General features: G+C 49.2%; 1 long non-coding RNA gene across 1 annotated transcript in view; it reads right to left on the reverse strand.

The window, feature by feature from the left end:
- Nucleotides 1–15,237, reverse strand: part of LOC126500907 (uncharacterized) — a 16,065-nt gene extending 828 nt beyond the window's left edge. Inside the window, exons 1-2 of the long non-coding RNA XR_007591457.1 lie at nt 15,002–15,237; nt 2,019–2,238 (exon numbers count right to left, since the gene is read on the reverse strand). This is a non-coding gene — a long non-coding RNA (uncharacterized lncRNA). The remainder of the gene's footprint in view (nt 1–2,018; nt 2,239–15,001) is intronic.
- Nucleotides 15,238–21,038: the final 5,801 nt, after the last annotated feature.

Consider the following 21,038-nt stretch of genomic DNA (forward strand, 5'->3'; position numbering starts at 1 on the left):
ATCTCTCTCTCTCTCTCTCTGCTGTTCTCTCCTTCCTTCCCCCTCCATAACACACTAAATAAATATCCAACCTCAGTCTGCATGGCGTGCCTATCCATGTCTGCTTTCAGGACCTGCTGCTCCCTGCCTGCCACCACATAGCCCTCTGCCTGCTGCTGCTCGGGGACCTGCAATCTTTCTGCCACTGCAGCTACTGGGGGATCTGCAGCAGTTTTTATTAATCCATTACAGCCTCCTCATTCAACTACATATTCACTAGTTTTTTTTGTTTTGTTTCAATGGTTTCCTTCACTGCCTAAGTTTGGCTGTCCTGGAACTTCTTCTGTAGAGCAGGCTGGCCTTGAACTCAGAGATATGCTTGCTTTTGTTTCCTGAATTCTGGGATTAAAGGCATGTGCTACCATGCCTGGACCTAAGCTGTTCTTTAATTCATTTTTACAAGTTAGAAGTTTAACTGGGTGAGGTCTTGCTCTGAGATCACCATTCCCTTTATTCCATTTCTTAATCTGTTTATCTCCTGAACTTAGCTTCATTCTGCTCCCTGGTGCCCCTTTTCTCCTCAATCTGTACATATTGTATTTTTCCTTGCTTAGCTTGCTCCTTTTCATTATAGATATTCATGAGAGTGACCATTAATGACCACACAACAGAGTGAACACTAGGCTGGTTTGAGATTTCCTCTGCCAAAGGAATTAATCCAAACCTCTTCACTTTAGCCTCGGGCAGACTCTTTAGACAGGGCAATAAGCGGCCACATTCTTTGTGAAAATATCACAAGAACAGTCTGTAGGCCACATAGTAAAATTCTTCTCCTCTGAAACCTCTTGAGCCAGGCTCCCATAGCTGAAAATCACCCTCAGCACCAGTGCCTTCCATGCTCCTACTGGTATGACCCATTATGCAGCATTTAAAGCATCCCCCTGCTTTCCCAAGCCAAACTTCCTCCAAACAAAACCATAGTTAGGCCTATCACAGCAATACCTCAGTCCCTAGTACCAACTTCTGTCTTAGTTGGGGTTTTTATTGCTGTGAAGAGACACCATGACCACAGCTCCAATATTTAATTGGGGCTAGTTTACAGTTGCAGAGTTTTAGCCCATTATTATCATAGCAGGACGCTGCGGCATGCAGGCAGACAAAGTGCTGCAGAAGGAGATGAGAGTTCTATGTCTTGATCCACAGGCAGCAGCAGGAGACTGCGCCCACACTGGGTATATTTTGAGCATAGGAGACCTCAAAGCCCACCCCCACAGTGACACACTTCCTCCAATTTAGCCACACCTCCTAATAGTGCCATTCCCTATAGGCCAAGCATTCAAACACATGAGTCTATGGGCCATGCTATTCAAACCACCACAGTATGAGTGTCTGCATGAGTCTCTATACACCCTAGGAGGCCAGCAGGTATTGTACCCCTGGAACCAGAGTTATGGGCAGTTGTGAGCCAGCTGATACTGGTGCTCAGCATCAAACCTGGGTCCTCTACGAAGGTAGCAAGCACTCCTAACTACTGAGCCAACTCTCCAACCCTCTACCTTAGTTTTTGAGACAGGGACTCTCTCGGGCTTCCAGCTAGACTGGCTGGTCAGCAAACCTTAGGGATCCTCTTGCATCTGCACTCCAAGCACTGGGATTCTAGGGGTGCTCCGCCATGCCACGCTTTATGTGGGTGCTTATGTTTGTGCCTTCTCACCCGAGCTGCCCCCATCCGTGTGATAGTCATTTCTAAGTGTACAGTTTGGATTCATCCACACTCTTCTGTAGCCACTGCCGCCTGCCATCTCTAGGACTTTCTCATCTTCTCCAGCTGACACCGGACACTGAGTACTACTCTTCCAGTCCCTGGGAACATTCATTCCTTCTACCTTGGGCTACGCAGGGTGCTTCACATAAACAGGACCATACAGTGTGTGTCCTTTTGTGTCTGGCCTTAGATTGGTGCCCTCAAGTTCATAAATCTAACAACCTATGCCAGAATTTTATTCTTTGTAGAGCGTGAATAATATTCAATACATTACTCTTGCAAAAGATGATTGGGGGAAAGCAATCCACTGAATGCCTTTGAGAATCTGCTCCGTTGAGGGCAAGGAGGAGCGGAGGACTCCCTGGAGTGGCCAGAATTTGTGGCTTTGTGATGGGAGCCACAGCTGAAGAGCTGACATGGAGGCAGGTGCCTGTAATCCAGTCCGGGATCTCGTCGGACTTCCCACTAGAGTTCCAGCCTCCCTGCACCGTGACCTGTGGACAAAGAACCTCAGCTGAGGGCTGTGACTCACAGGTGACCGAAGCCAGGCAGGGCCCCCGCACTTGGTCCTCGTGGCCCCTGCCATTCAACCTGGGTAGTGACCAGTTGTCTTGGAGTCCCTGCTGCCTTCTCCAGCTTGGGTCCCCAGGCTCTAGGGATGACCCAGTTGGCCCAGTGAGTAAGGCCCCTGACAATTCCTCCTTTCATAAGCCTCCTGCTGACTAATGCCTCTCAGCTGGGCTCATACTGGGCCCTTCCACTTTAAAACCAGGCCTGCCCTGGAGCTGACCCTGGAGGTTTCTCCCCTGGTGCTGCCCTCCTCCCGAGTTCCTCTTGTCAACCTTGACCTCTGTAGAACTCTCTCCTCTCTGGGCCTTGCTGCCAAGCTTTGGGCTGTCCCAGTGGTAAGAACTCCTTGCTGAGGGGCTCCATGGGCCCCGCCTTCCCAGTTGGTCATCCTTAGGACATGATGGCCAGCTGTTCACATCTGACTCCATTGAGGGGACCTCAGGCACTAGGCCAACAGGGGAACTCTTTCTGAGCTACACCCTAAGTTCCTTTTGGAAAGACATAGGCTCTGAAATGAGAGCTAAGCTTGAATTCTGTGTGTGAGGACGAAATAGAGGACGGGGTGGGGGTGGGAATGATTCTTCTCTACCAGAATGGACACAAAGCACCTCCGGAGAGCAAGCCATCCTGGCCTTGAGTGGAGGGTGACAGCCAACAGGGGAGCTAAGAAGCGGACCCGGGCAAGGCCATGCTGGTCAGGAAGGGTTGACCTGGACTTGTAGAACTGGGAAGGCTGTGGGTCTGAAGCTGAGCTGGGACAGTTGGTCCCATGGAAGGTAGGCAAATGGCAATTCTGAGGGCCCATGTCTCTCTTCCTGGAGCACACAGTATAAGACATCCAATGGCGGAGGAGATGGCTTGGGATAGACTCCAGTGACCGCCATGGCCTCTTCAATAGCTCGGTATGTTCTGCTGAGCGGTGGCGGGGGGGGGGGGGGGGGGGGGGGGGGGGGGGGGGGGGGGGGGGGGGGGGGGGGGGGGGGGGGGGGGGGGGGGGGGGCTGGGAGGAGGCGGAAACTTCCAGCCTGGGAGGCTATTACACTGGCTATGTGGCCACAGCTGAGTCACAGTCTCTGAGTGACGAGTCCTTATCTACAAAGGATGGCAGTTAGTCGTGAAGCCTTTGGCGCCCCCCCCCCCCAGCTCTGAGAGTCTGTAACTGCAGCCATCTTTAAAGATGCAAATCAGGGATGGTGAGCTGCAGACAGAGGCAGATGGTCAGGCCAGACGTTTTTCTCTCCAGTGTCCCATGTCAACAAGGTCTTAGGTGAATTCAGGCATTTGTTCATTTTGGTAGGTAGTCAGGGCAACTTCTGTGGGCTGGTGTTTCCAGCCTGCTCAAACAGTTCCCACCTCCAGCTCTAGTTCCTTCGGGGACAGCCTGGTTGCCACAGGACCTTCAAATCCACAGGTTCCCTGATACTCAGTGGTCTCTTCCCCCATCCTCCCACGCTCACCCAGGGTCTGGGGTTGTCATGCCTCGCGTGTGTCTTCCAAGGGACTGGCACGGAAACACGCTTCGGGAGACGCGTTTCCTGGCAGCGAGATGACATGAGCTAAGATGGCCGGGCAGACACATGATGTGCTCTGTGGGTAAGAGGTGACAGCTGCAGCCAGCAGGTAGCCCTACAGGTTTAATCTCATTCTAGAGCAGCCCCTCCCCCAGCTCCCCAGCACAGCCCTGGTTTGTTTCACCAAGCTGGTCGCCTATCCTCAAAAGTACACCGATGTACCTTTAGAACCTCTCTCTCTCTCTCTCTCTCTCTCTCTCTCTCTCTCTCTCTCTCTCTCTCTCTCTCGACAAATGCCTTTTCCCTCACCACTCTGCCCACAGCCTGGACAAAGTCCTGTGCAGAGAAGGTTCTGGAGATCCATGTGTGGTGCCTAAAGGAGTTTGAGAGGCAGCACAAAGCTACGCTTCAGAGAGGGTCGCAAGGCTAAGTCACAGTCACGCAGAGTCAACAGCTCCACTTTTTAAGAGCCTGGGATGTGTTTTTCAGCTATGACTGTCTAATCAATGGCTCTTTGCCCGTCACAGGGCTCCAAGCATCTGGACCTGGAACACGGATCTGTGTGGGTGGGATGGGAAGCTGCGCAGGCTGCCTGTGAGAATCAGTCTTTGTCTTCATCTCATATGCACCTGTCATCCCCAAACCTTCGGAAAACATCGTGACTTTTACCTTCCAAACCTCTCTGGGCCTGGGGGGATGGGGGTGCAGGCGGGAGCCCACAGAGCTGCATTCCAGCCATTCCAGCCTCCTGACAGCTCCTGGTACTGTAGCCACTGAGCCTTCAATGTCCAAAAATTCCAGCTGACTCATGCGTGGGTGAGCAAGGCCAATTCAGGGGGCGGGCTGGGGCTATCTCTGTCGAGGTCCCCAATTCAAAGGGAGAGCCGGGCATGGGGTGATAACCTGGATCTGAGTCATTTCTGTATGAATGACATTCAGGTGTCATTTGAGACGGTGACACGTGAAGCGTGACTGTGACCTCAGATCCCTGGATGGTTACCGCTCTTGTGGCCCCCTGCAAAGATGGTTGTGAGGAGAGGTTCCCAAGCAGTAGCAGTGGGGAGATGAAGCAAGAGTATGCAAATGAGCACTTTCCCTGACACACTGGAGTTGCTCAGCAGTGATGACCTGGATTGGGATGTCACCCCTTTGATGCAATGACGTGAGACCTGCTTCCGGGTGGGCAGGCGGGTGTGTAATCAGAGCTCACTTGGTCCCATGGGACGAAAGCCTGCCAAATTACATGGTGGTGGGAAGTCCCGGCCTGTTTTGGGATTCAGAATGGCATTTCTCTTTGAATTTCCCCATCAGACCAGAGTAGGGCAGCTGAGCCTCCCGTGCACAGAGGGCTGTGACCACAGACAGGGAACACGGCTGAGGGGAAAGGGCAGTGGCTTTTCTAGTGTCCACAACTCCAGATGGCTTTTTCTAGCGTTCCTCCAGATGGCTGATAACCAGATCCCTGCCAAGTTCCTCTTGCCTCTCCCCAGACTTGTCCGATGCCAAAGTGTTTCTCAAAGCGGGAAATACAGGGCTTTCGTCACTGCCTCGCCATGGCCTCACCAAGCCCCCAGCTTAGCCCTGCCTTCCAGTTGTCTTCCCAGGGAAGGTCTCAGGAGGTTTACTGTCCTGGGACCGTGGTGGGAGCCCAAGGCTTGGAAACGGGAGAGGATATGGAGGGTGAAATGTTACTGGGGTTTTCTTTCCCTGCCTACAGAAGACTCCCAAGAGGCCAACACAAAGGGACAGTAGCCTTTCCCAGCAGGCTAGCACTGGGGTAGAGAAACAACCAGTTCTGGGTTCACACTCTCACCCTGTCCCCAGCCCTAGGCCTTGTCCTCTCTCATTCTCTTAGGCAAAGTGGCCGTGACAATTGCCATCTCTGCGTTGTCTTGAGCACTGAGACGGCAGCATGGTGTCACACACTCAGAGAATGACACCTTAATTTTGTCCTACAGATGAGGGCTTGTTTAACTTTGCTGAACTTGTCACCTTCCAGACAGAGAACCTGAGGTCCAGAGGCAGTTGGTGGGAAGAGAACTCAGACATTGTTTCCATGCCTCAGCCAGTGTACCAGGTTAGCTCCAGAAGGAAGCCCGATAACTCAGGGAAGAAGTCTGGCCGTCTGCTTCAGACCCCTCGGGCGGCTCTCAGGGCTCCGGCCAAGAGCTGGTTTGGCTGTTGCTCTTCTTCTTTGTACCCACCAGCCTCAGTCCAGATGTTAAGGCAGCAGCCCTGGGAGCACTTCCAGGTTTTGCCTCTATGGGTCTCCTTCCCCAGAGCCTGCCTCTCTTTCCGGTTTTCCCCCAGTGGTCTCTGTAGCTTTGAACATGAAAACCTACAGTTCCAGTGCATTAGCAATCTATCAAACATAGTTTCTTTCTCAGGTCTTCAGAAGTGTCTCAGTTAGCCAGACTTTGCAAACGGAGAGGGCTGGAGTGTCTGGATAGCTTGTAGCATGCACCTTGGAACAGCTACAACACAAACTGCCCTTAGTGCTTTCCGCTTCCATCTCATTAGCTCCCAATCCCAGCATGCCCAGCATCCTGCAAACTGGGAGCCTGGGAAATTCTGGTGATATCTCTCTCCTGAGTACTGCTGGTGTGTGCCGCTTCCTTCATCGACTGATCCCATCTTCCTGACTCCATGAGACAGGTGCCCTTACCTCTTTTTCTGCTTGAGAAATGGAGACTCGGAAGGCCATGTGACTCACAGTGGCCACTGAGCTACTGTGCTTTCTCCACGATGGGTGGCTGGAGTGGCTCTGTGACCAGAGGCTGCTTATCTGTGCCCAGCCTGTGAGCTCGACTGTCACCTTGAAATGGAAACCCAGTCCTGTGAGAAGCCCTGGGCTCTGTGTTGTCATTAAAGAGAGGGCCAGGTCCTTCACTTACATATAGCCTTGTAAGGAGCACAGAGAGAATTGCTGACACCGTACATCTAACATAACAGAACCAGAAGGTATGTGTTAGTACACCTAGTGAGGGTGAACTTGCACCCGCAGATGAGAGTGTGTGTTTCCAGGGGGGAATGTAAGGACGAGCCCGTACATCTAACATAACAGAACCAGAGGTATGTGTTAGTACACCTAGTGAGGGTGAACTTGCACCCGCGGATGAGAGTGTGTGTTTCCAGGGGGGAATGTAAGGACGAGCCCTTACAGTTGCGTGAGGGTGTATGCAGGTACACATGTGCCCAAGGGTGTGAGGGCGAATGTGTGCACACTGATGGATGTGTGTAGGTGTAAACACATGGGCGTGACAAAGGGTGCATCTGGGTTACACAACATACATGTGCGCTGGGTAGAGACAAGGCAGGCAGACGATGGACAACGCGGCTAAGGCGGGCAGGACACTATCATCTCAAGACATTATTCACCTTTGACTTTTGAGATCTCCGTGGCGTAGAGCACCAGGGACCTGTTTCCCAGCACCAGCTGCGGGTTTAGTTTTGTTTTGTTTGAGACAGGGTCTTGTGTAGCCCAGGCTGGCTCTTGGCTTTGAATTGGCTATGTAGCCAAGGATGACGTTGAACTTCTGATCCTTTTGCCTCTATCTCCTACAGTCTGGGATTACAGGCAAGGGCCATCTAGAGCTTTGAGGATACTGGGCAAGTGCTTTACCATGTGAGCCTCATCTTCCGTCCCAACCATACCGACCCAACCACAACAACTATCCTGGAACGATCTACCTAAACCAGGCTGGCCTTGAAACTCAGAGATCCGCCCGCTTCTTTTTCCGCATTTAAATACAGGGATTAATTGTGTGCGCCACCACAGTGGGCCTCCACAGATCTTTTAAAACACATTCATTTATCTCTACAGACGATCAATCAAGAGGCAGCAATCAAGCACACAGTTTCTAGGTGACTAGCCACTCCCTCTTGGGCCCTGTGGCCTCATCAGGCCCAGGAAACTGGGCCTGGGTGCCCTGAGCCCACAGCTGGCTCTGTACCTCAGGGAGTGGCCCTGCTCTATCCAGGGCAGATTAACTTCCCTGGGACTGGCTTTGTCTTGGCTCAGGAAGTAACAGCACGGGCTGAGAGTTGAAAGCAGAGGCCTCTCCCTCCCACCCCAGGGCCTGGTTCTGCTGAAAACATTTGATTTAGGCTTCTCAATTTGCTTTCCCTGGCTGGGTATCCTGGGTAGAGGGGAAACACCTAGGGCTTCAGCTATTAAGTCGGCTGCAATTTGGGAGAGTGATTTGATACCCTCGTGGAGGAGGTCCCAGCCCCAGCAGCGGGTTTGGGCTGTTTGTTTGTTGAGTACAGGGTGGGTGGGGTAAGGCTCTAATTGGAAGCAGGAGAGTCGCTGCTGACACTTGTGCAGATAAAAATTCTCTGCTGAGGGTCGTTTGTGTGATAGCGTGAGGGAGCCTGCTAGTGTGTCTGCGTCCTGCCAAAGCATGCTTGTATTCATTTAAATCTGGTGTTTAAAGCTCCCTCCCACGCTCCACCCCAAACCTTTCCTTCATTTACATATTGCTTCTTAAGGATCATAAAGACCTTGTACTTCAACCCTGAAATCCCGGAGCACGTGCCCAGCCATCTGCCTAAATCCTTTCAGGGCCCACCGGCAGGCTTCCTGAAGGGCAGGCCTGCAGTCCTTAGGTGTCTGTCATTGTCCTGTTCCCTGGCACATAGCAGTCCTTGTACATATTTGTCAGATGAGTGAAGGATGAGCTAATTCACTGAGACTCTGGGTACACAGCCTTGGTAGACAGTCGTGTTTCAAGGAGCCTTTGGATCTTCGAGCCAAGCTCAATTTCCCTGTGAGTGCCATCCCTGGAGCGCTACTGATTCCGTGTGCCAGGAAAGCCCTGTGATTGCGCGAGGCCTGCAGCCGCGCTGGAAACAGTCCTCACAACCATTTCCTGAGGGAGACGGCCCTCTATGACGTAGCCCCGTCATCAGAACACCAGCAGATTTTTCGATACTGAAATGCAGTCCCCAGATTATAGACTGGGCAGAGATAAGAGCACTGGGAACCATGAGACTGTGCACTTTCCGGCACCATGGGTTGACATCCTAACTCCCAGGCGCTGAGAAGGACAGAAAGACAGAGAAAATTATGACGACATGGGACGAGAAAGGCCCCCTCACCAGTTTTAAGCTTCTTGTGAACGAAGGCTCAGAAATCCCAATACGATTAGTAACATCTGCTTCAGGCCATGTTTCTTTCCCAGCCATAAACCTACAATTTTCTAGGAATCTCAACAGAAACTTCATTTACAGTAAAAGACACGTCCTAAATCCCTTGTGCAACCCTAGTGGCTTCTGGTTTTACCTTATCAGATTATAATCCCACTCTATAATCTCACTTAGCAAAGAGAAAAAAAAAGTTTCTTAGTACCCCTTTGAGATGTACTGAGAGCCGCCAAAACTGTTTATGGCACATGCCAACACCTGATTTGTATATGGCAAATGCCAACACCTGATTTGTGATGGCAAATGCCGACATCTGATTTGACTCTCCCTTACGCCACACTCACACTCTTGGGTGCACTTTATCCTTCCTTTGCATGCCTTTCTGTTTTTAATAAACCCAACTGCACCTCGTCCTTGTTCCTCCTGAGAGACTGAAGGCACTCCTCAGGTGTGGCGGGGGTCAGTATGGAGCTGTGCGCTGTCCCAGCACAGCTGGCGGTATCTGTGACTACGACCTTGTTTGTTAAGTGAGTTTTGCGAGATGTAGTCAAGCCAAGATGAGGCCATAAAAATCAAGGCCTGACAGCCTTATGAGGGAGAGATTTGGAGATAGACACCTGGGGAAAAGCCATGTGAAGATAGAGGTAGAACTGCAGTGATGTATCCACGAGAGACTAGTGCGGCTGCCAAGGATTACTGGCAGCTCCTGCCAGCCCAGAGGGAGGCACCCAGTAGACCTGCGCTCAGAGCTTTCAGGAGGAATTAGCCTGATGACATGTTGACTGCTGGCCTCCCGAACCGAACCGAGAGGGAACATACATTTGGTCGGACCTTTTTTTTTTTTTTTTTTTTTTTTTTTGCTTGTTGAATTTGAGATAGGCTCAAGTTCTGTGCCCCACACTGAGTTTGAATCCACAATCCTCCTGCTTTAGCCTGGTGAGTGCTGGGGTTACAGGTGTCTGACCACACTTGCCCTACTTATGGTGCTTTAGACTACCTTGTTTGTGGACCGTTGTTACAGCAGTCCTGGGACATGAATACTTGGATCACTACCTGCCTTGACTTTTCTCTCAACATAAAACTTCGTTCTTTGCAATCACGTGGTTGCAGCCTTAAAAAATTTCATGAAACCCAAACGCTCCTAAGTAAACACAAAGGCTAGAAAAATGATTGGCTGTAAGATGGACAAGAGATAAACAAGCTGGGGCATTCAGCGAGCCCATAACCACAGTACTCTGACTACAATAGCATCCGAGGCCGTGAATCTCCTAGCAACCAACTTCTGTAGGATCTTGATAAAGAATGAAAGGCAGAGTGAAGGGAGGGGAAACTGTAACCAGGATATTTTATGTGAGAGGGGGAAAAAAAACCTATTTTCAATAATAGGAGATTTAAAGAAAATGGGTATTGTAAAATAAGAAAATTAAATTTATAAATTGTCCTCGGCTCCAAATTTCAATAACAATCACCACAGAATTTGCTGATTTAAAAATCCATATTTAGCTGGGCGGTGGTGGCGCACGCCTTTAATCCCAGCTCTCAAAAGGCAGAGGCAGGAGGATGTCTGAGTTTGAGGCCAGTCTGGTCTGCAGAGTGAATTCCAGGCTACACTGAGAAAGGCTGTCTCAAAAAACAAAAACAAAAATAAAAAACCAACCAACCAACCAAACAAACAAAATCCACATTTAATGATCCAGAGAATGTGACAAAGATAATTCTGAAAAACGGGGAGAGGCCAGTTCTATAAATCATCAGAACATGCTAGCCAAAGTACCGACAGTGCCCACCCAGAGGCTGCTATCCCCTTTCAGAAACAGACCTGAGTGTGGTGGAGAATTGGGGCTTATGTAGATTGAAGAAACCCTCTTCCTGTGTGCTTGATAGACCACATCTCAGAGTGCTAGCTCTGTAACTGCCCCAGCTAAATTTTCTCTGCCACTTGCCATATTCCCTGAGTGAAGTTTCATAATCAAATCACCAGGGCAACTTTTTCTCAGCCCAGTCATTTAAATTTCTGGAACCATTTTAACTCAGGGAGATACCCCAAATTTACAGACTTTATATTCTCAGTTTTATTAAAAGTTTGCTGAATGTCTAGGATAAGTAAAGCTCTACGCTAGGCCCCGAACACTCTCGAAGATTAGGGACACATATTTATTTCTACAAGATGGATTCCTAAGATGATTCTTAGGAAGCCAGCACACAGATTTGCCAAGCAAGCAGTCACGTGTCATTGAACCAACTTGTCTTTTCTCGCTTCGTTACGTGAGAAAGACTAGATGTGGAACAGACACAATGAAGTTTGGTGAGAACGAAGGAGCGGCTAGAATGCTGCCACACCTGAAAGCATTTTATAGGGGGTTTGTTTTCCACAGTATGGACACAGAGGCCTCATCCCAGATGCTGATGTTTAGGGTAGAACTAGGGTTAGGAACAGGAAGGCGACACACTAGTACCCGCTTACAACTCTGGAAAGAAGGGCTGGAAAGATGGCTCAGCAGTTAAGAGCACTGGTTGCTCTTCCAGAGATCATGAGTTCAATCCCCAGCACCAACACAGTGGCTCACAACTGTCTGTAACTCTAGTCCTAAGGATCTAATACTCTCGTCCGGCCTCTTTGGGCAGTGCATGGCCACGATGCACAGACATACATGCAGGCAAAATAAGTACACACCTAAAATAAATAAACGATAAAAAAGGTCATGGAGAGAACTGGCATGTGTGGCTTAGTTTTGTGGACTGACAAAGAGTAGTTAAATCATAGGATAGGCCTAACTCAGAGGTTATGGCCAGAGACCTAGACTCAGACTAGAACCACCTAGACACAGACTGTAACCACCTAGACACGGACTGTAACCACCTAGACACAGACTGTAACTGTTGTTCTTCTGGAGAACTACAGTTCCCAGAATTCCCCCGGACTATGGATACCAGGGCGACACTTCTCCCAGACGCCCCTGCGTTCACTGTTAAAACCGAGAGTTGCCTCAAGCCTCTCTCTCTCTCTCCCTCTCCCCTCTCTTTCCCTCCCACCCTCTTGTGTTTTGCACACCTGTCCCTTACCTGTGCTACCCCTCCCCCATTAAAGCGCACCCACGTGGGAGCTGTGTGTCTGTGTCTCCTCCTTAACCCTGCTCCGCTGTGCGTGTTTTGTCTGTCCCGCGCTTGTCTCTACCCACTCACACTCATCCGCTTAAAAGAATAATAGTAACCACCTGGACATGGACTGTAACCACCTGGACATGTGTCGAAATAAGAGCGGCGGGGCTGCGTCCCCAGCACCCCGGCGCCCGAAATAACAACACACAAATTGTATTCTTTTAAACACTGCTTGGCCCATTTCTATCTAGCCTCTTCTAGGCTAATTCTCACATATTAATTTAGCCCATTTCTAATCATCTGTGTAAACACCCCAAGGTGAGCTTTGCATGCATCTGCCCGGGAGAGTGGAGCATGCCTCTCTGTCTGAGGCATCTGGCTCTGAGAGGAGCTGCATTACTTCTGACCTCACTTCCTCTTCCTCCCAGCATTCTCTTCTGTTTACTCCACCCACCTATGTTCTAACCAATAAAATGGGCCAAGCCAGTTTCTTTATTAGCCAATGACCTTCCTCCATCAGACACGGACTGTAACCACTTGGACACGGACTCTAACCACCTGGACACGGACTGTAACCACCTGGACACAGACTCTAACCACCTGGACATGGACTGTAACCATCTGGATACAGACTATACCCACCTGGACACAGACTATAACCACCTGGACACAGACTATAACCACTCAGTAGACATTAAAATGGAGGGTGGGGCCGGACTCCAGGCCAGCTTAGCTCAACCAGAATCTTAGAGGAGGCCCTTGCACACTCAGTGTTTGCTGCTGTGTCTAACGCTCTGCAGGTTACATGCTTGTGAAAATGGAGGCTAGAGAGCAGATCTCTGGCCTCTTAATTGCATGTGGGCCGGTACAAGTAAAAAGCACACTCACTGGTGCATGTATACACATATGAATACATCCATAAAATTCTTGTTCAGCTGTAGTAATTTCATGCTTTGAAGAGTCTCATGTAGTCCAGGCTGACTTCAAACTTACTACATAGTTGAGGATGACTTTGAACTCCTGACCTTCCCGTATCTAACCACCCCCTCCTCTGCTGAGATTGCAGGAATGCACCATTCCCAGTACGTGAGGTCCTCAGAATCAAACCCAGGCTTTCTGAATACTAGGAACTACACCCCAGGCCTGCACTACTGTGATTTTAAGGAAACAAACCTCTCACATATATGCTGCTGAGCACCATGGTGGCTCTTGGGAATATGTTCATGACTTTTGACTAATTGTTAGGGCCTATGCACAGTTGTTGGCTATCTTCTTTAAACAAAACAAACAACATTGCTCCTTCTTTTTGGATATGTTGGAAAAGAGAAAAGAAAGACCCGGAGAAACATACTAAATAAATGGGGCGTCCTATCCCATCATCCCCTCTGCTGTTCTTCCCTGGTTTTCACTTACTAATGATGAATATATTTTTTGTAATTATTTTTATGCATATGTTGTTTTGCCTGCATTTGGGTCTGTACAGCACGTGCCTGCAGCTCACGGAGGCCAGAAGAGGGTGTTCAGTCCCCTGGAACTGGAGTAACAGAGAGTTGGCGCCTTCATATGGGTGCTGGGATTGAACGAGATCCTGTACAAGAGCAACACATGCTCTTTACTGTGGGGCTATCTATCCAGCCCCATGATAGATTTTGAACTTTTTCCTTGTTGAGGGCCTCTCTCAGCAGTTTTTGGCAGGGGGATCACTGTACTGATACCTTTTGAAGCGTTTGTCTGTATGGTGTGGAGATGGGGAGCCATGAGGTTTTCTTTTCTAGAAATTTCTCTTCTCAGACATTTGCTTTATAGCGGTATTATCATGGTTCTGCAGTAGGCTTTCACCTATTGCTTGTTTGGCACCTTTTTTAAAGGCTTTAGCCTGATATGTGAGTGTGAGCTGGGCATTATTGAGTAATTCCCAAGGAAGAAAGGGCATCTCCAGGTTCGGGGATGTGTGTGTGTGTGTGTGTGTGTGTGTGTGTGTGTGTGTGTGTGAGTGTGTGTTAATTTCAATTCAGATTAAAATGAAGAACTTTAGAGGTACCCCACCCTCCATTCCTATGTAGCTCTTGCCAGCCTAGAAACTAACCTGCCTCTCTCTCCCAAGTGCTGGGCTAACAGGTGTGTGCCATGACACCCAGCTGAGAGAGTCCGGGTCCTGTAAGGAGATGTGACCACGTCCTGTCCCTGAGCGGCCCTTACCCCATCACCAGGGGAAGCCTGCCTTAGGGCTTTGGCGCTAAGAAAAAGCCTTAGTCAGAAAGAAACCGAGAGAAGAAGGAGCTAGACTGGAGATAACCAGACACCAGTCCGCCAAGCAGCTAAAGGGTGTGGAGGCGGGGAGGGGGGGGGAAGAGTCCTCATTTACATAGAAAATAAACTTCCTGTCCTATTAAACAATGAGGCATTCAAAATCTGCCCAAGTAAAAGTCCCCTGATGCAATGAGAGGGTGAGCAATTTCATGTCAGGCTGTTGTTATGGGATTTAAACATGTCCTAGCTAGGGCTTGAGGTGAACGGCGGAGCCAAAGACAATAGCCCTAAACCCCACATGCGCAGGAACCTCATTCCAGGGCAGCTTCCTTAAGAGAGCAGGGTAGACTTTTTACAAACAAAGTGATTTCAAAGGTGGGCCTGAATCACACGCCTCCCTCCTTGACTTTAGCCCAGACCACTGCGGCCCCTTGTTTCTTTGTTTATTTTATGAGATTCTCACACACACTACAATGCAATTATCTGAGCTCAGGGACCAGCAGGAAAGCAGTCCTCACTGACGACTTCCTTTGTCAAGCCCAGACCCCTGGTCACTGTAAGCCGATAGGTGAACTGGGCACCGGGGGCATGATGCTCCCCCACGTCAGAACACCCAAGGCTCTCTGCTGAATTCCCCGGGGAGAAGGTGGCCAGGGGCTAGGGAACGGGGAAATTTTCTTACATCACTTGACGTGCTTGCTTTCACTCACAGAATCCTGAGTCACGACTGGAGCTGTGTTGCCTCGGGCTCTGGCTGAAATCAGAGGCGATAGATTTGGAAACCTGACTCCTCCGGCTGACTCTTGTCCAATTCATAGGAAATGTGTATTAGCTCAGTCGCCCCTCTTCAGGCTGAAGTGCCTTCTAATTGAGGGGATTACGTGAGGAAGGCGGCCGCGTCCTGGCTTGGTAAACCGATGCCAGCCGAGCCCAGCCGTGCTGGTGAACAATGGCTGACGTTCGGCGGGTTTACAAAAAGGGCAGTCTCTCTATTTGTTTGAACCAAGATTAAGTGAAAGGAAAAGTTTTTCTTTCCCATCCCAAGACAAATGGGAAACACATGTTCTCCCTTCTTGACTTTGTAAGTACAAGGCTCCACACACTTCTCCCCACCCGCTTCAGCCAAGTGTTCTCTCTTCAGTGGCCAAAGCCAATACACTGTGAGCCTTTATATTTCCAGACAGCAGAACTCATGGCGGGGGCCTGATTCCAGGTCACCACGCGGGATGTTCCTGAGCCTATGATTTTATGGGCAGATAAGATGATAAAACTTAGTGCCCAGGAGCCCCAGGAGCTGCCCACATGACCCCATTAGACGCCACTTTCTTTGTCTGTAAAATCATCCTAAATGTCTAGGTTAATTTCCAGCTCTGGAAAGAATGTTCATATTCAGGCTTTTTTGTTGTTTGTTTTTGTTTTTGAGATAGTGCCTCACTCTGTAGCCTGGCCGACTTGCTAAATATCAGGCTGGCTTTGCACCTACAGAGATCCACCCACCTCTCTGTGTCCTGCCACCAGGAATGGGCTTGAGCCACATGCCCAGCTGCAGTTTTTTCTGGTGGGGATGTATCTATCTGGTCGGAGGCATCCTGAGTATGGTCTCAGGACAGTTCTCAGACCTGAGTGGTGGGAGGCCTCACTCTGGAGCCGCCCTGGCCTGGACTCAGTGTGACCTTGAAGGGTTTACTTCTCCTCTTGTGAGCCTTCTTATCTGAGCTGAGACTGGACAGTTAGCCCTGCTGTGGCAGTTCAGCCGTGTGACAGGCCTCGCTGCGGCCAGGGTGTGTGGCACTTGGAGTCCTTAGAAAGAAAGTCATTCATCTTAGAAGATAAGCTTAGAAAAGTAATAGCCCATACACATTTGTATTATCATAAGAACAAAGAAAAATCAATTTTTAAAACGTTTTGTTTTCATTGAGTTGCTACTTGTTCTGCCTAAGTGTTATAATTTATTTAAAATCTGTGGGAAGGAGTCACGCCACCCAACAGGCTCACATGGGAGGTTTATCGGAAGAGGAGAGAAAAAGCGCAGAAAAGGGGGCAGAGACTAGAACCTGGGAACAAGAGTGGAGGAAGAGAATGAGAGGGGGGAGGGGAGGGACGGATGGGATTGGAGGTGGGCAAGGCCCACCTTTTAAAAAGGAATGTAGTTGTCGGGCAGTGGGGGCACTTGCCTTTAATCCCAGCACTTGGGAGGCAGAGGCAGGTTCTGTGAGTTTGAGGCCAGCATGGTCTATAGAACGAGTTACAGGACCAGCTCCAAAGCTACACAGAGAAACCCTGTCTTGAAAAGACAAAAAACCCAAAACAAAACAAAACAAAAGGGAACACAATGACTGTGCCCAGGAGGTGCTCTTAGTGGCTGCAGCTGAGGATGTACCTTGTCAGGGCCCCAAGGGCAGGCCAATACAGATGCCCGAATGCTAACACTCCTCCCTTTTTATTTATTGTACAAAGGTGAGGAGTTTAAAAGGGTAGCAGGTGAGGCGGAAATGATGACGCCATGTACTCAAGACTACTTCCTGCTGACCTGGAAGGTGTCGGAATCTTGGGGGACCTGAGAAAGCTGGGGTGCTGACCATGTCCTGGGGTAGCTGGATATTCCACTTCACTGTCCAGGCTCTGTGAAACTGGCAGGCCCTGCTTTGGAGCTGGCAAAATGCTGTTGGAGGTGGATCCAAGTCGACTCCCTGGAGTTCACAAGAACTCTGAGTTTGTGAAAAGATAAATTATAGATACATTAGCCTTCCCGCTGTTTGTAATCTGTACCGAAATCCACATTGCAGAAATGGTAGTATACCCACAGAGAGGTAGTACGCTGCCAGATTAATAGCCCATCAGAATTCCATTGATTAATGTTGAGACTATGAACTTTTGGAGTCTTAATATCTTTTCCCATCACCATAGCATCGCCTGGACACTCTCTAGCCAGTTTACCAGGAGACACAGAAGGTTGATTACTGAGGGCAGTCATTGTAAAGTTGGTACCCTTTAAATAAAGGAAGATAAAGAGTCACATTAGAATCTGTTCTGTGAGTCTCTTTTCTGAATCTGGGGGAGGTGGCTACCTCTGGGGTGCTATTGGTTCTCACCTCCTGGACATGTGTACTTCCCACCTTCTCTTCTGTAAGGTTCAGTGTGGCTGGCTTTATTTGGATTTGAGTTTTGTGCATGGTGATAGATATGGATCTATTGTCATTTTTCTACATGCTGATATCCAGTTATGCCAGCACCACTTGTTAAATATGCTTTCTTTTCTCCATTTGATATTTTTTGCTTCCTTGTCAAAGATCAGATGTTCAAAGATGTGTGGATTGATATCTGGGTCTTCTATTTGATTCCATTGGTCCTCCTGTCTGTTCTTATGCCAATACCAGGCTGTTTCCAGTAAAGTTTGTAGTAAAGTTTGAAGTCAGGGATTGTGATATCTCCAGAAGTTCTTTTATTGTACAGGATTGTTTTGGCTATCCTGGGCCATATCCATATGAAGTTGAGTACCGTTCTTTCGAGGTCTTTGAAGAATTTTGCTGGGATTTTGATGGGCATTGCATTGAATCTGTTAACAAGGGTATTTTTTAAGGATCAGTTGTTGCTGGGTGGTGGTGGTGCACGCCTTTAATCCCAGCCATTGGGAGACAGAGGCAGGTGGATCTCTGTGAGTTTGAGGCCAGCCTGGTCTACAGAGCTAGTTCCAGGACAGGTTCCAAAGCTACAGAGAAACCCTGTCTCGAAGCAGTTGTTCTCTTTCCTGAGCACTGCCTCATCTCTGACTCCCACGCTGCAGCAGACCTAGACAGAACATTCAGAGAGGCAGAACAGACAGACACAAGCTGGTTTTGGAGCAATGAAAATGAAAGAAAGTGAAGTGAAAGAATTCTTTCTCAGTTCCCTCAGTTCAAGGAATACTGAGGCCAGATTTGATTTAATGGAGTGGTCAGTGGGTCTCCAAAAGACATCCCACTGGGAACAAGGAGGTGCATGACACAGCTCCCAGGGATGAGACAGAGGAAGATTGAGTGGGCACAGCGAGTGAGGTAGAGAAAGATCCAAAGGGCTGAACGCACTGGTGTCCAAGGGAGGATCAGACTGAGTGGGCACAAGTTGTTTCAGTCCGTCATCACGCAAGAACAGGGGCCCAGGGCTCTGAGCCTGAGAGACACAGTCACCTGTTACCCGGACTTTGAGAAAAGCCAGAAATCAAGGAAAGAACTGTGCCAGGAAAGGGAGCCTCACATCCAGGAGAATGGTCAGAGGCAGGTAATCGCGCCAGAGACTCAATGTTGATATTGAATAGCAGGCCAAGCCCTATCAGCAAAGGAGAAAGCAGATTTGTTGCAGGTGGAAGAGGTCTGATCTGTTGAGGGTGGAGCAGGTGGGTAGGATCCCAGGGTGAAGTGGTTGCCTTTTGGTGAGCCCTGCTACTAACCAAGCATGCTGCACGCAACAGAATTAGTGTAAGAGGCTTATTGGGGAAGTGGGAAAGCAGAAGAGTGAAGGGTGACACCTCCTTCCTTTTATTGGATCACTGGCAGAATGCTCCAAAGGCCCTGCAAAACACCGGGATATAGAGTGCTGGGAAGCAGCCATTTGGATTGATATTTAAGGGGTATTGAGACCAGGCCTGACTGCAAAGTGGACACAGTTCTCATGAGTGAGGCAGAGAAGATCCAAGAGTCTGCAATTCCTAGTGTCCCAGGAATTCAGAGAGGGTCGGATTAAGTAGGCACAGGCTGTCCCATGCATCATCACGCAAAGAACAGGGGCCAACGACTCCAAGCCCAAGAGAGCCATGGTTGCCTGGTACCAAGACTTGACAGGCCAAAAGGCGAGAAACCACACTTGAGAGATGTGTCCTCACTCATGGGAAATGGCCAGAGGTTGAGAAGAGGGGGCTCACCAATCATACAGTGTTGGATGGAGGGGCCCAGTGATCTGTTAGAGAAATGAGGTTGTCGTAAGTGGACCGGGTTCCTGGGTCCTTGTGCACCTCAGAGTGCTGGGAAGGCTTGCTGAGTCTCATGGGTGCTGGGAAGGCTTGCTGAGTATAACATTGATGCTATAATTTAAAAATCACCAGGAAGGGAATCACGCCACCAACAGGGCTCGCATGGGAGGTTTATTGGAAGAGGAGAGAGAAGGGGCAGAAAGGAGAGCAGAGACTGGTACCCGAGGACAAGAATGGTGGGAGGGAGAGAGAGAGGAGGGAAAAAGGGAGAGGGAGAGAGAGAGAGAGAGAGAGAGAGAGAGAGAGAGAGAGAGAGAGAGAGAGAGAGGGGGAGAGAGGGAGGAGAGAGAGAGGAGGCGGGCCCACCTTTTGAAAGGGAATGTAGGGAATATGCACAGGAGGTGCTCTTAGCAGCTGCAGCTGAGGACGAATCCTGCAGATACTAACACTAAGGACCTAAATGCTGAACACAGAATGTAAAGAACCAGAGCCATGACCTTCCATCTGACAGGATGAATTTCTCAACTTTCTTTATGATTCCTGCCTCAAAATTCCACCCAAACCCACCTGACTTCGACTTGCATTATTCCTGCTAATTCAACCCCAGAATCCACTGGGAACTCAAGGATGCTGGGATTACCCATATGGCTCTAAAGTGTGGGTAGGGGGCCAGGAGGAGGGAGCGGTGTTTCTAGATGTGATAGTAGGAGAAACTTCTGGTACTCAGAGCAAACCAGACTTAGAAAAAATTTTTGCGTATGAACCTGCATGTAGGTATGTGTACTGTGTGCATGCCTGGTGCTCACAGAGGCCAGAAGAGGGTGTTAAATCCCCTGGAACTGCAGTTACAGGCACGTGTGAACTTCCATATGGGTGCTGAGAATGGAACCTGGGTCGTCTCCAAAAGCAGCAAATATTTATTTATTTATTGGTTTTTCAAGATAGGGTTTCTTTGTAGCTTTGGAGCCTATCCTGGACCTAGCTTTTGTAGACTAGGCTGGCCTTGAACTCAGAGATCTGCCTGCCTCTGCCTCCCAAGTGCTGAGATTAAAGGCGTGCGCCACACCACTGCCTAGTTTATTTATTGAAAAAAATTTTTTTAGTGGTTTATTTATTCTTATTTTTTATGTGCACTGGTGTTTTGCCTGCATATGTCCGTGTGAGGGTGTTATATTCCCTGGAACTGGAGTTACAGACAATTGTGAGCTGCCATGTGGGTGCTGGGAATTGAAACCTAGGTCCTCTGGAAGAGCAGTCAGTGTTCTTAACTGCTGAATCATCTCTCCAGGCCCCTGGGCTTAAATTTATTTTATTACATAAAATGTGTGCTCACAGTGCATGTGCACATATACCCACATGTATATGCACGCACTTGCATGGTGCTCCTACGGAGGTCAGAGGATAGTACACAGGAAGGAGCCAGTGCTTACCTCCACTAAGGGGATTGAACCCAGGTCCTCAGGTTTGGCAGCAAGTATCTTTACTCACTGAGCCATCTCACCGGCCTAACCTTTGGGCTTTTTAAAGTCAGTCCTCACAACAGAAACCTCAACTCTACACTGAGTAGAATCTGCTTCATCATAAATCCTAACTGTTCACGGGTCCCTGAGCAACCTGAGTTCAGTCTCGCTCATCCTGTTTGAAGACAGTAACAGGGAAACCCTTAAGTCATCTCTTTTTCAGACTAAATGACCATCTTTTAACAGGTTTTAACAGACTCAGCTTTCAAATTCCTAAGTTTCATTGTTATGTTTCTCTGGGCACACTTCAAATT

The sequence above is a fragment of the Alexandromys fortis genome, unplaced genomic scaffold (assembly GCF_014885135.2).
Source record: "Alexandromys fortis isolate MF-2015 unplaced genomic scaffold, M_Fortis_MF-2015_v1.1 scaffold_7, whole genome shotgun sequence".
NCBI classification, from domain to species: domain Eukaryota; kingdom Metazoa; phylum Chordata; class Mammalia; order Rodentia; family Cricetidae; genus Alexandromys; species Alexandromys fortis.